The sequence below is a fragment of the Polypterus senegalus genome, chromosome 14, assembly GCF_016835505.1.
Source record: "Polypterus senegalus isolate Bchr_013 chromosome 14, ASM1683550v1, whole genome shotgun sequence".
In the NCBI taxonomy this organism is placed as follows: Eukaryota; Metazoa; Chordata; class Cladistia; order Polypteriformes; family Polypteridae; genus Polypterus; species Polypterus senegalus.
Genome location: NC_053167.1, coordinates 57,975,274 through 57,989,160, shown reverse-complemented (window position 1 = coordinate 57,989,160; position 13,887 = coordinate 57,975,274).

The following is a 13,887-nucleotide window of genomic DNA, read 5'->3' as shown; positions in this document are numbered from 1 at the left end:
GCCTGTTCCGCCTTGCACAAAGGAGCAGGTATCGGTCCTGCTGATGGGTTGAGGACCTTCTACGGCCCTGTCCAGCTCTCCGAGAATAACAGCCAGTCTCCTGAAATCTCCTCCATGTTCTGGAGATTGTGCTGGGAGACACATTAAACCTTCTTGCTGCAGCACGTGTGGATGTGCCATCCTGGAGAAGTTGGACAACCTGTGCAACTTCTGTAGGGTTAAGGAATCACCTCATACTGCCAGTAGAGATAATTACTCAAGCCAAAACTAGCACGAGTGGAAAACCAGCCAAAAAAGATCAAGAGGGAGAAACTTGAAATGACCTCCACATGTAAAACCAGTCCTGTTTTGAGGGTTTTCTAATTGTTGCCACTTTAGTGCACCTGTCGTTAAGTCCATGAACACCAATACAGCTGAAAGTGATTAACAATGACCTCAGCTGCTTAACCAACCAGAAAATTATCAGACAGGTTTAATTGATTTCATGCCAGGCCCAATAAAAAAAGTGTTCCTTTAATTTTTGTGAGCAGTATATATATATATATATATATATATGGCAAAGCCCTCACTGACTCATCACTAATTCTCCCACTTTCTATATAGGTGGGAAGCTGAAATTTCCCATGTTTATTCCTTGCAGAGTACTTTAAAAAGTTAGGTATGCTTCATGTCCTGTTGCGACACCCAAGGGGGGGAAACAGGTGTATCCCCTAAACTGTATATATAGATAGGGGAAACCCCTCCTCACTGTTTCTACAACTTCCAGTATGTGTAGGAAGTCTAAATTTCACATGCTCATCCTTTATAGTATACTTCTAAACGCTAATTATGTTTCATTTCGCGCCATGCCCTTAAACAAACTTTCGAAAATAACGTCATCTTTTTGGCTGTTCTCACCGTTATGCTGTAAGGAACTTTCAGAAATGACCTCTCGTTTTGGTGGTTTCATTCCTTATTTCCGTTAACAGAGGAATTATTTCATGGCAGAGATGCACAAGGGCAGCCCCCTGGGTATTTTACTAGTATATATCTATACTAATAAAAGGCAAAGCCCTCACTCACTCACTCACTCACTCACTCACTCACTGACTCATCACTAATTCTCCAACTTCCCGTGTAGGTAGAAGGCTGAAATTTGACAGGCTCATTCCTTACAGCTTACTTACAAAAGTTGGGCAGATTTCATTTCGAAATTCTACGCCTAATGGTCATAACTGGAAGGTATTTTTCTCCATTAACTGTAATGGAGTTGAGCTGGAATGACGTGGGGGCGGAGTTTCGTGTGACATCATCACGCCTCCCACGTAATCACGTGAACTGACTGTCAACGCAGTGCGTAGAAAACCAGGAAGACCTCCAAAAGCGCTTAAGAAAACATGCATTATATAATTGAGAAGGCAGCGAAACAATAAGAAGCGAGCGAGTGACATATACTACCATATTCATGACTACTGCTACCTCTGAAAGAAAGCAAGGTGTAAACCTAAACTTTAAATTAAGTTCATAGACAGGCTACCGCTGGCATTTCACATGCCCACAGGTAATGCGGGATACAAGTTTAATGAGAGGACGCAGGATATAAACGAGAGTTTTGATCACTTTGTAACTAAGTTAAAATTGTAGGTGAAGGGGTGTGCTTATGCAAATTCCGAGAGACTGTGTTTGTGGGGGATTGACAGTTAAGGCGGGTGGGGGAGTCACGTCATCATCTCCCCTCCCATTCATCTCATTTCGCTCTGAGCTGAGCTCCGATGCTAACGCCGTCTTCCAAAGCAACTTCGTCAGACTGCCACCAAATACTCACAGAAAAATCCACAAGTTAATACACATGCTGTCTCTAGAGTTTCTACACACTGAATCCTCCAGGCACTACTTACAAAAGGTCACATTGACAATCGTGTTACGTTATTTTTAAAAACTTTCCTTTTCTTAGCACAAGCACAGCTGAGAAGCTTCGATGCATGTGCTCCATAACGTGAAAAATAATGCATTTAATCACACTTTGCATTACAAGCAGATTACATTGATCAGTGCATCCCGATTCATTTTACCCTCGCACCACCTTAGTTTGAGAAGAAGTATGAAAAAATATGAGGTTAACACAGAAAAACAGATCACCAATTCAAGCTTTATAAATAATCGATTCGCCATCAATAATTGTTTTGGTAAAGCCATCCTCCTTCCATTTTATAATTTTTCCGCCACTAGCCATGATTAAATGAACGGTAAAAAAGTAAGAGCAAAGCGAGGGTGACTTATTTAGGCAGGCATATATATGAGAGCAACACTCATGACAATGTCAATCATGTACGTTATTATTAAAATGTTTCCTTTTCTTTTCATTACTTCTTTAACACACTACTTCTCGCTAGTAGGCGGGTATTTTGATATATATATATATATCATATAATATATGAATGACCTCCAAAGATCGCTGAGACTTTTGATATCATGAACGAGTCTGCAAAAACTGTGGTCTCCTGCCCAGCAAAAGTCGAGCAGCCAGCACGCGTGCATAGCTGTGCCGGCCTTTGAGACGCTGACTGCGCTTCTGCTTTAAGTCAAAGTGAGCACTTTTAATTTTTTTCATCCTCCCCCTGCGCTATAGCCCAGACAAGTGCAAACACGGGACCCCTTTTCTACACCACGGCAAAATAATATTAAGGCGATTCACACTTTCTTTTGCACGATACGATTATGAGGTCCTCACCCCGGATTATGAAGACACGCACACGAGTGGAGGACTGACAGTGCCATCACAGCCGATTAATGGCAGGGACGTCTCACCAGTCTACACAAGACCCACCGCGACTGTCCCCAAAAGCCGATCATAACGTCAGCGAACACATCTCTCTATACTATATAAAAGAAAAAGGCAACTTTCCTTTCTTTACACCTTTTTTCCTTTGATCCCAAACCAAAGCCTTTCTCGCTTAACACTGCAGAGGACACAAAACTAATTTTCTTTAAATGCCGGTAAGGCACATTACCAGAGGCACAAATTTGAATGTTCACATAGAAAATGTAATTTCTATACCACAGCCATCGTGTAGCGCCTTTCAAAAGGGATCTACTACCGAGAGATGATCCATATACATTTTAGCTGCTGTTAGTTACTTACCTGTTGTGTTACACAGTCTTTAAAATGTAGTTTACCCGCAACCACTCCAGTAGTGCTCAATGTACCTGTACTTCTTAAAACGTTAATGTTTTACTGTTTAATAACTTATAGACTATATTTTATTATTTCTCACTTGCACTCAGTGACCAAAGCTATACACACATATATAAAAGCTATACACACAAGTATATGTATGTGTATATATATGTATGTATGTGTATATATATATATATATATATATATATACACACACACACCTATCTACATTATATATATATATATATACAAGCAAAATACCAGCATGGAGAAGTAGTGTGTTAAAGAAGTTATGAAAAGAAAAGCAAACATTTTAAAAATAACGTAAGATGATTGTTAATGTAATTGTTTTGTCATTGATATGAGTGTTGTCATATCTATCTATTTATATATATATATATTTATATATATATGTATATATATATATTTATATATATCTGTATATATATATATATATATATATATATATATAGCAAAATACCTGCGATTGGCAGGAGAAGTAAAAGAAAAGGAAACATTTTAATAATAACGTAACATGATTGACAATGTAATTGTTTTGTCATTGTCATGAGTGTTGCTGGCATATATATATATATATATACACACAGACACATATATAAACATATATAAATATATATATATATACATCTATACACATATATATATACACAGTTATATATATATACATATACATACATACATATATATATACATATACATATATACACAAATCTACATATATATATCCACATATATATATATATTAGGTGGGACTCGATTAAAAAAATTAATCCAATTAATTAGAGGCTGTGTAAGAATTAATCTTGATCAATCGTATGTAATCGCACACGTAAATTTGCCCCAAATTGCAAATGTTTTTTTTTAATTTAAAAGTGTTTTAGTGGGCGACAGAATCAAATAATAGACATGTACATGAATATTGTAAACTGAAGCTGTTTTAATTTCTGAAAAAAAGCCTTTAAACTGCATTTGAATTCAAAACAGAAACAAAAATATCATCCCTGGTTAAAATTGGGCAGACTTAAAAATAAAGTGGTAGTTTAAGTACTTTAAGTACATTTGCAGAATAGTATTGTCTTTAAATAATAATAACCAAAATTTCAACATAAAGTGCAGTTTTTCTTCTTAAAAAAATAAGTCAGAAACATAAAAGGTAATTTGACCAACTTAATCTTTAAACTCCGAGTAACATTATTTTGTACATTAGGCTAAAACAGTGTGATCATTGAACATTTTGTAATTAGATGTAATTACGGTCACGGAAGTCCAATGATCCCCAGTAAGAGCCACAAAGTCTGCTTTCTGTAATGCATCTAATTTTGCTTGCTTTTCAGTGTGCACAAAACCATGCTTTTATCAAGGCTTCGCTCGGGAAGTCGAAATGATCAGTCGTAGGAATGCGCTTTATTCCGACTCTAACATTTTTGTAGCTGTGATGTGTGCATCAGTGCAATGGATGTACCAGGAAATCATGCATTGACAAAAGTTCCCGTTTGCTTGGAATTGAAAGTGTGATTAAATGCGTTATTTTTAACGCGTTATGGAGTACATGCATCGAAGCTTCTCAGCTGTGCTTGTGCTGATAAAGGGAAACATTTTAAAAATAACGTAACATGATTCTGCGTTAACCGAATATTTTTTCATACGTCCCAAACCAAGGAGATGCGAAGGTAAAATGAATCAGGTAGCGCGCGTACATAGTCAGTACATCCCCTCTCGGGAATCGAACCTCGAATGTCAGCATCAGAGGCGAAGACTCTACAATTGCGCCACAGCATGTGGCTTGTCTATGCGAGAGTATGTAATGTAAATCGGGGTATATATATACATTTATATATATACCCGCGTATCGCAGTGGAGAAGTAGAAGTTATGAAAAAGAAAAGGGAACATTTTAAAAATAACGTAACATGATTGTCAATATACAGTAATTGTTTGATTATCATTATTAGTTTCAATCAGGGTCGTATTTGTACGATGTGTTGTGTTCAAGTTACATTCCGTGTTTGTCAATCGTTGTAAAGATAAGAGGTTTCATTCATCGATTAGTTTCTTACTGCATCAATAAACAGCTCGTCTTCCTCTTTATCTGAGATGTGACAAACTGCAGTTTTACACTGTCTTCCTTTAGCGGGACATTCACTTTTTCCACCGTGTGCTTTGTTTCCGCAGTAGCTGCACTTATGAATATGAGTCTATGTATCAGACGCTTCATATTTTTTTGCTGCCTTCTCAATTGTGTAATTCGGTTTTTGTTCAGCACTCTTTGGAACTGTTGCTTTTTGTCTGTGCACTGCGTCAGTTCATGTGAGCCGCTTGGTGTTCTTGCATCGAAGGTTCCCAGCTGTGCTGGTGCCATCTCGTGTAATGTCAGCTAAGACCCGGCACTTAAAAGTTTCTCTCGCAGTTTCGCTGAGTTTGTGCCAAACACCACCCTGACCATCTCATCTTCCTCTGCATAAGCACAGTCCTTCACACGTGAATATTTACCGGCAGTGTTTGTATTGGATTGCCGCTGATGGACGGCCTTATATGGGCAGGCACTAAATTACAAACGCTAGTGGCAGCCTGTCTATGAACTTAATTTAATATAAACTTACGGTTCACGCCGTGCTTTGTTTCCGCAGTAGCTGTACTTATGAATATGCTTGTATGCATCATTTGCTTCATAATGTTTTTCTGCCTTCTCAATTGTGAAATGGCGTTTTGTGCTCATCGCTGTTTGGAGTTCTTCCTTGTTCTCTACGTACTTACGTAGGAGGCGTGATGATGTCACACGAAACTCCGCCCCCCACGGCCATCTCCAACTCAACTCCATTACATTATATGTAGAAAAATAGGTTCCAGTTATGACCCTTACGTAGAATTTCGAAATGAAACCTGCCCAACTTTTGTAAGTAAGCTGTAAGGAATAAGCCTGCCAAATTACAGCCTTCTACCTACACGGGAAGTTGGAGAATTAGTGATGAGTCAGTGAGTGAGTGAGTGAGTGAGTGAGTGAGTGAGTGAGTGAGTGAGGGCTTTGCCTTTTATTAGTATAGATATATATATATATATATATATACACACACACACACACATACATACATACATACACACATATATATATAATTTGTGTGTGTGTATATATGATGTAGATAGGTATGTATATATATATATATGTGTATATGTAGATATGTATATAGATATGTAGATATGAAGATATGTATGTGTATATATGTGTATATATATATATGTATGTATGTGTTGTGTGTGTGTGTGTGTGTGTGTGTGTGTGTGTGTGTATATATGACAGCAGCAATCCAAGCTGTGAGAAAACAGTAAAAAGGAGGCGTGTCAGGCGCGTGGTACATTTTCTGATGCAGCTAGGCGAAAATAACTTTGTGGCGCTGCCAAATACACAAAACAATTACTTTGACAATCATGTTACATTATTTTTAAAATGTTTTCTTTTCTTTTTCATAACTTCTTTAACACACTACTTCTCCGCTGCCAAGCGCGGGTATATATATATATATATATATAGATATGAGAACAACTATAAATATCAATGACAAAACAATTACATTAACAATCATGTTACGTTATTTTTAAAATTTTTCCTTTTCTTTTTCGTACCATCTTTAACACACTGCTTCTCCGCTGCGAAGCGCGACACACACATACAGGCGCGCGAGAGACACACACACAAACACAGGTGCCTGAGACAGACACAGGTGCATGCGCGAGAGAGACACACAGGTGCGTGTGCGAGAGAGAGACACACACACACACAGATGTGTGAGAGAGACACACACACAAAGGCACGTGAGAGACACACACACACAAACACAGGCGAGCGAGAGAGACACACATAAACACACACAGGCCCGCGACAGAGACACACAGGTGCGCGCGTGAATTGTTGCAATGTTACTTTTCTTGGTTGTTTATTAAATTATGGATTTTTCAAGTGTTTATTTTTTTCCCTGTGCTTAAAGCTCATTAAAAAAAAGTGTTTTTAGCGAACGGTTCTTAGTGCTATAGCGCGAAGTCTTGCAGTGTTAGTTTTCTCTGTTGTTCAAGGTTTTCTCAGTGTTATTCAATGTTTTTACATTTAATTTACTATTACGGTGTGCATTCTATGGTGTAATTAACTATATTTGTGCTAAAAATTTTTAAAAAATATATTTACATACAGTTTGTACAGTCTGGAAGGGATTACTGTAATTGTATTTACATACAATCCTATGGGGGAAATTACTTCGGTTCATGACCAAATCGGGTTACGACCAGAGTTTTGGAACGAATTATGGTCGTGAACCGAGGTTCCACTGTATTACTGTCAGAGAAAATTACAGGCATTTTACGGAAATATAAACCAGTATTACTGCAAGAGAAAATTAAAGGCACACAATACAGTGAAACATATTACAGCCACATACAAGGTCCCTTGCCATTTAATATAGACTGTTCCTACTAATATTTATGCACTACTGTTCTAGCGCCCGTTATTGTAATGGGCTTAATGTCTAGTATATACTGTATATATATATATATATATTGTGGACTTGAACCCGGACACAGACAGGCGGACATCTTAATTTCACCCAACACACGTTTATTTGCAATATATTTACAATAATGAAGTTAGTGCACTTCCCAGTGCCTCCAGCACCATTCCCCCAAATGTCCAGGCCTCACAGTCTTTGTGCCTCTCTCTTGGCCGCCTCCTGTCCTCTCTCTAGCTCCGTCCTCTTCCACCCGACTTCCACCATCAACTGAAGGGAGGCGGCCCCTTAAATAGGAACCCGGATGGGCTCCAGCTGCTTCCCGGCATTCCTCCGTAGCCATGCCCCAGTGTGGCGGAAGTGCCGGCTGCGCAGCCGGAAGCCGTCCGGGTGTCCCCAGTCGTCTTCCCCCCAGCACTTCCTGGTGTGGCGGAAGTGCTGGGCTCCAGGGATATTCAGGCACCAGAGTCCCCAACATAACCAGGGCGGACGCCCCTTCGCAGTCTGGAGGAGGCACAAGCCCTCCTCCGGTCCTCATGGGAGTCGATACCACAGTATGTATATATATATATATATATATATATATATATATATATATATATATATATATATATATATATATATATATATATATATATATATATATATATATATATATATATATATACTGCTCAAAAGAATTAAGGAACACTTTTTAATCAGAGTATAGCATAAAGTCAATGAAACTTATGGGATATTAATCTGGTCAGTTAAGTAGCAGAGGGGTTGTTAATCAGTTTCAGCTGCTGTGGTGTTAATGAAATTAACAACAGATGCACTAGAGGGGCAACAATGAGATGACCCCAAAACAGGAATGGTTTAACAGGTGGAGGCCACTGACATTTTTCCCTCCTCATCTTTTCTGACTGTTTCTTCACTAGTTTTGCATTTGGCTACAGTCAGTGTCACTACTGGTAGCACGAGGTGATACCTGGACCCTACAGAGGTTGCACAGGTAGTCCAACTTCTCCAGGATGGCACATCAATACGTGTCATTGCCAGAAGGTTTGCTGTGTCTCCTGCACAGTCTCAAGGGCATGGAGGAGATTCTAGGAGACAAGCAGTTACTCTAGGAGAGCTGGAGAGGGCCATAGAAGGTCCATAACCCATCAGCAGGACCAGTATCTGCTCCTTTGGGCAAGGAGGAACAGGATGAGCACTGCCAGAGCCCTACAAAATGACCTCCAGCAGGCCACTGGTGTGAATGTCTCTGACCAAACAACCAGAAACAGACTTCATGAGGGTTGCCTGAGGGCCCAAATGTCTACTGCGCCCTGTGCTCACTGCACAGCACCGGGAGCTCAATTGGCATTTGCCATAGAATACCAGAATTGGCAGGTCCACCACTGGCGTCCTGTGCTTTTCACAGATGAGAGCAGGTTCACCCTGAGTATATTTGAAAGGCGAAAAGGGTCAGGAGAAGCCGTGGAGAATATTATGCTGCCTGTAACATCGTTTAGCATGACTGGTTTGGTGGTGGGTCAGTGATGATCTTGGAGGCATATCCATGGAGCGACTCACAGACCTCTACAGGCTAGACAAAGGCATCTTGACTGCCATTAGGTATCAGGATTAAATCCTTGGACCCATTGTCAGACCCTACCCTGGTGCAGTAGGTCCTGGTTTCCTCCTAATGCACGACAATGCCCGGCCTCATGTGGCAAGAGTATGCAGGCAGTACCTGGAGGATGAAGGAATTGAAACAATTGAATGGCCTTCAAGATCCCCTGACTTAAACCCAATAGAACATCTGTGGGACATTATGTTTCGGTCCATTAGGCGCCGCCAGGTTGCTCCTCAGACTGTACAACAGCTCAGGGATGCCCTCATACAGATCTGGGACGAAATGCCACAAGACACCATCCGTTGTCTCATTAGGAGCATGCCCCGACGTTGTCAAGCATGCATACAAGCTCGTGGGGGCCACACAAGATACTGAAAAGCATTTTGAGTAGCAGAAATTAAGTTTTTGAAAAAATGGACTAGCCTGCCACATCTTCATTTCACTCTGATTTTAGGGTGTCTACACAATTGAGCCCTCTGTAGGCAGAAAACTTTTATTTCCATTAAAAGCCTTGGCATCCTTTTGTTCCTAAGACATTGCCCTGTCGTTATTTGTAAAGATATCCAACTTTATATTGAAATCTGATGTATCTAATGTGTTTCTTTAAAGTGTTCCTTTAATTTTTGTGAGCAGTGTATAAATGTAGAAAAAAACGGACTCAGATTATATAAAAAAGCTAAAGTCACCAAATACTTTAGAGACACTTCAATAAAAAGTAAATAAATTGTTACATTTTTAAATGATAATGTTTACAAAGGAAAACTGTAAGGACTCCTGTAAAGACAAAACAAGAACATGTGCGTGCCTCACTAGGCCTTCCTTTCAGGTTTTGAATCTATATTTGTCTAGCTAAGCAGCTCACCAATATGTATGCCTCTCATTTAAGAAAATCATCTCACTCCTGTCACTTATTCATTGAGTATAATAAAGTGCAGCTTTCTCTTCTTACACTTTACTTAGCTGTCCCTGTAAGTGTATTGTCTTATTGACTCTTACAGAACTACTCTTGTTTCTACTGCTCTGTTAATTCATAATATCATGCTTCCTTATTAAGACTCTTCAAAATGTGTCACATTTTAAATTTTCATGTACTAAATAATTTTTGTATTGCATTTTATTTTTTAATTTTAATTGCCCATTTTACTTTCCAATGTTGCATGTAACTGCACACTGCGAAGGAAGCAATGTAAAATAAAGACTGACAAGAGACAGAAAACTATTTTGATGAATTTCTTTTTAGCAGGTCAGATGCTTTTCTAAGTAATCTAAAATAATAAAAGAGTAGCCAAACTGGAAAAAACTTCCTCATCAGTCTGGCTAATTTTGATAAATGCATCTCCAAAGAAATCATCACTCTGTGAAAAAAACTATTAATATTGGTAATACTGTACAGCAATTCATATTTTAACTATTGTTGGTCTATTCCACATAAATTCTTACTTGTATTTATTTTATAAACATATTATTTACTAAAGCAAATATTAACTATTTGCTATACTGGTGTGCAGTTTGCATTTCAGATTACCTCTAGAAACATAAAGAAGGAATGAAATATTAAGAATTTTCAGCGGTCCTGTTCAAAGGAGTGACATGTCATAGGAGTGAAATAACAAAGGAGTGAAACCTCAGATATAAATTTCAAAGGAGCCACAACCATTCAACCAACCCTCCAAGTGATAGGTGAAGCGACAACAATTATTTTGGCGAGCGTACTTTCAGTTGTATGTGGTAGGTGACTCATTATGTCACTCCAATAAAATGTCACTCCTTTAATATGGCATTTATGCCACTCCTTTGTTATGCCACTCCTATGAAGTATCACTCCTTCGATACAGACACATTTTCAGTGTGGTTTTGTTTTGCAAAAAGAAAAAACAAGAACAGCATGCTGGTGCAGGATTTAGCATTCTCAATTTAAATCACAGCTGGGCCATTACCTGTATGGAGTTTGCACTTTCTCAATGATTCTTCATGGACCTTTCTTCAAATACTCTGATTTTCCTCCCACATATGCAAACACAACATGATTGGTCCCTTTAAATGGTCCCTGTGTCGATGTGTTACTGACGCCATACCCAGGGCTGATGACTGCTGTGCTCACAAAGCTGCTGGAGGAGGGTTTGGTCCCAAACCACATTGTATTGATGAGGTTTGAGATTTTTATGTTATGTTGTTTATAGATTTTAATAACAGAAAGGTATCAAATCCCATTAGTTACGTAACCCGAACACTAATGGGGCAGTCTCTTTGGGTGGAGATAAAAAACAAAAATTAAAATAAGCTGAAAGCCAGTGGAAGTCCCCTTATGCCCAAATGTATGCTTACAGCTATCGCCAGTGATCAACTAGAGCATCAACAGCAGTTATTGTTTTCATACTTTCATGCTTGGCTTCCTTTTTGCCCTGAATAAGAAACTTGTCATGTCTGTAATAAACACACACTTCTTTTGCTGTCTTTGTCAGAAATTCAGACAGTTATTACGTGTTAGAATTTTGAACGCAATTAATTGATCCGGGTGTTTATTAAACTAGTATATTAAATGCTGGCCTTCATGAAATACTAATTTTATTGTATTCTGTGAAATGGTAAGGTTTTAGAATTATGTTGTAACTTATAGTAATGAAACACCAAACTGGACCCATGTCTTCTTGAGAAGTAAGAAACAGCAAAGTTAACCAAACAGCAAGAAGTCCATCATCTCTGGAGTTTGGGAACCCAAACTGTTAAAATGAGCCACTCACTTTGAAATCCACAATGAACAAAATGTACTTTAGTTCTAACTTTCTTGAAGACTCAGAAGCAACTGATCTCAGTCAGCAATCAGAGCAATAATCAGTACTGAATCAGAAAATATTTTAAGTCAACTATATGAAAAACAAAAAAAGAAAGGATGACCTCTCATTTCATATTCAGTGTAGAACATTTGCTCAGAATGTTTATTTTATGAATGCTAGCTGCAGTACTTAGTATAAAATGAAGTCTGTCTGCCGTTAGTTTATCAGACAGTTGTGTCCACCAATTGAAGCCAATCCACTATCAGCTCTTTAATGAAGAATTTCAGATGGTAATGCTAGTTTACTTCTATTAATGTGCAGTTAGGCAGAAATCTATTAACAGTATGCAGGTAGACTTGATGTGTAAAAGCATTCAACTACAGCCTCGGTTTGCTTTTTATGTACCTTGTACACATTTTTATAATGCAATTCATCCACATTCAAGTTTGTGAATGTTTAACATTAAGTCACATAATGGAAATAAATCACTCAAACTAGAGACATTTATCTTCAAGTCCAAAAATAAATAAGTAATTGAACAAACATACTCACCTTTAAAATAAGTAATGTAACAGGGATTCTCTATAGGAAGCCTATATACTGTACTGTATGTATCATAATATAAGAAAACAGAGAAGACCGTAACTGGTCTGTTATCCATTTACATTTACATTTATTTCCTTAGCAGACGTTTTTATTCAAATCGACTTACAAAAGAGGTCAACATAATTGACTAAGCATCAGTCTGGGGCAGAGGTTGCCAACTCCACTTCTGGAGGACCACTGTGGCTGCAGGTTTTCATTCTAACCCTTTTTTTAAATGAGTGCCCTGTTTGTGCTGCTAATTATCTTCTTGTGAATTAATTTTAATTGATTTGTTTTTAAAAATTTGTTCCCCTGAATTTCTTCATTTCTTTCCTTAAATGGCACCTAAACAGAAATAAACATGAAGTGTGTGAGCCAACAGAAGACCAACTAAGTCAGGGCCTCAAACTCCAACCAATTTCACTCCAAACGGTTGCTTAATTAGGTGCTGGTTCCTGCTGTTAATTAAACCCATTCTTTAATTCCATTCCATGGCTTGTTACTGCTCTCATTGTGCAATAGCATACATTTCTGAAATTGTTGATTTTCTCTTCCTAAGAGCTCTGTTCAAATGTTTAGGGGTCCTGAACAGATTGACATTCCTGAGACCTTCATCTTTCTTTATTTTCAGATATTGTATGATAGACACCAGTTGTTTTGGCTCATTTTTTTATCTCATTATTGTTTAGCTGCTAATTAAGGAAAAAGAAACAATTGAGGGGTCTGAGTCTTCAAAAGCAAGTCAATTAAGAAGTTAATTAGCAGCAAAAACAGGTATCTCATTAAGAAAAGGGTTAGAATGAAAATCTGCAGCCATAGTGGTCCTCCAGGACTGGAGTTGGCGACCCCTGGTCTGGGGGACTGTTTGGGAATAAGTATTTCAAGACAAGGTTACAAAAATGATCATCAAAATGAAGAGCTCACAACAAAATACAAGCCAGTTAGAATCCGTAGGTTAGAAAAACCTAACAGCTTCAGTGTGACATAATTTTACCAAACAAGAAAGTCTTCAAACGCTCCCTAAACACACTGAGGGAATCAGATTATCTAATGGAGATGGGCAGCTCATTCCACCAGCCACAAGTTAAACATGAAAACAACCTGGATGAAGATTTGGTGTCATGCAAAGGTATTATCATCAGATGCCTTTCATCAGCAAACCTGAGTGGTCAGGAAGGAACATAAGGCCTCACAAATGTCTCCATATAAATAGGTGCTGACCCACTGACTACCCTGTAGACAAGCAGCCAAAGATTTG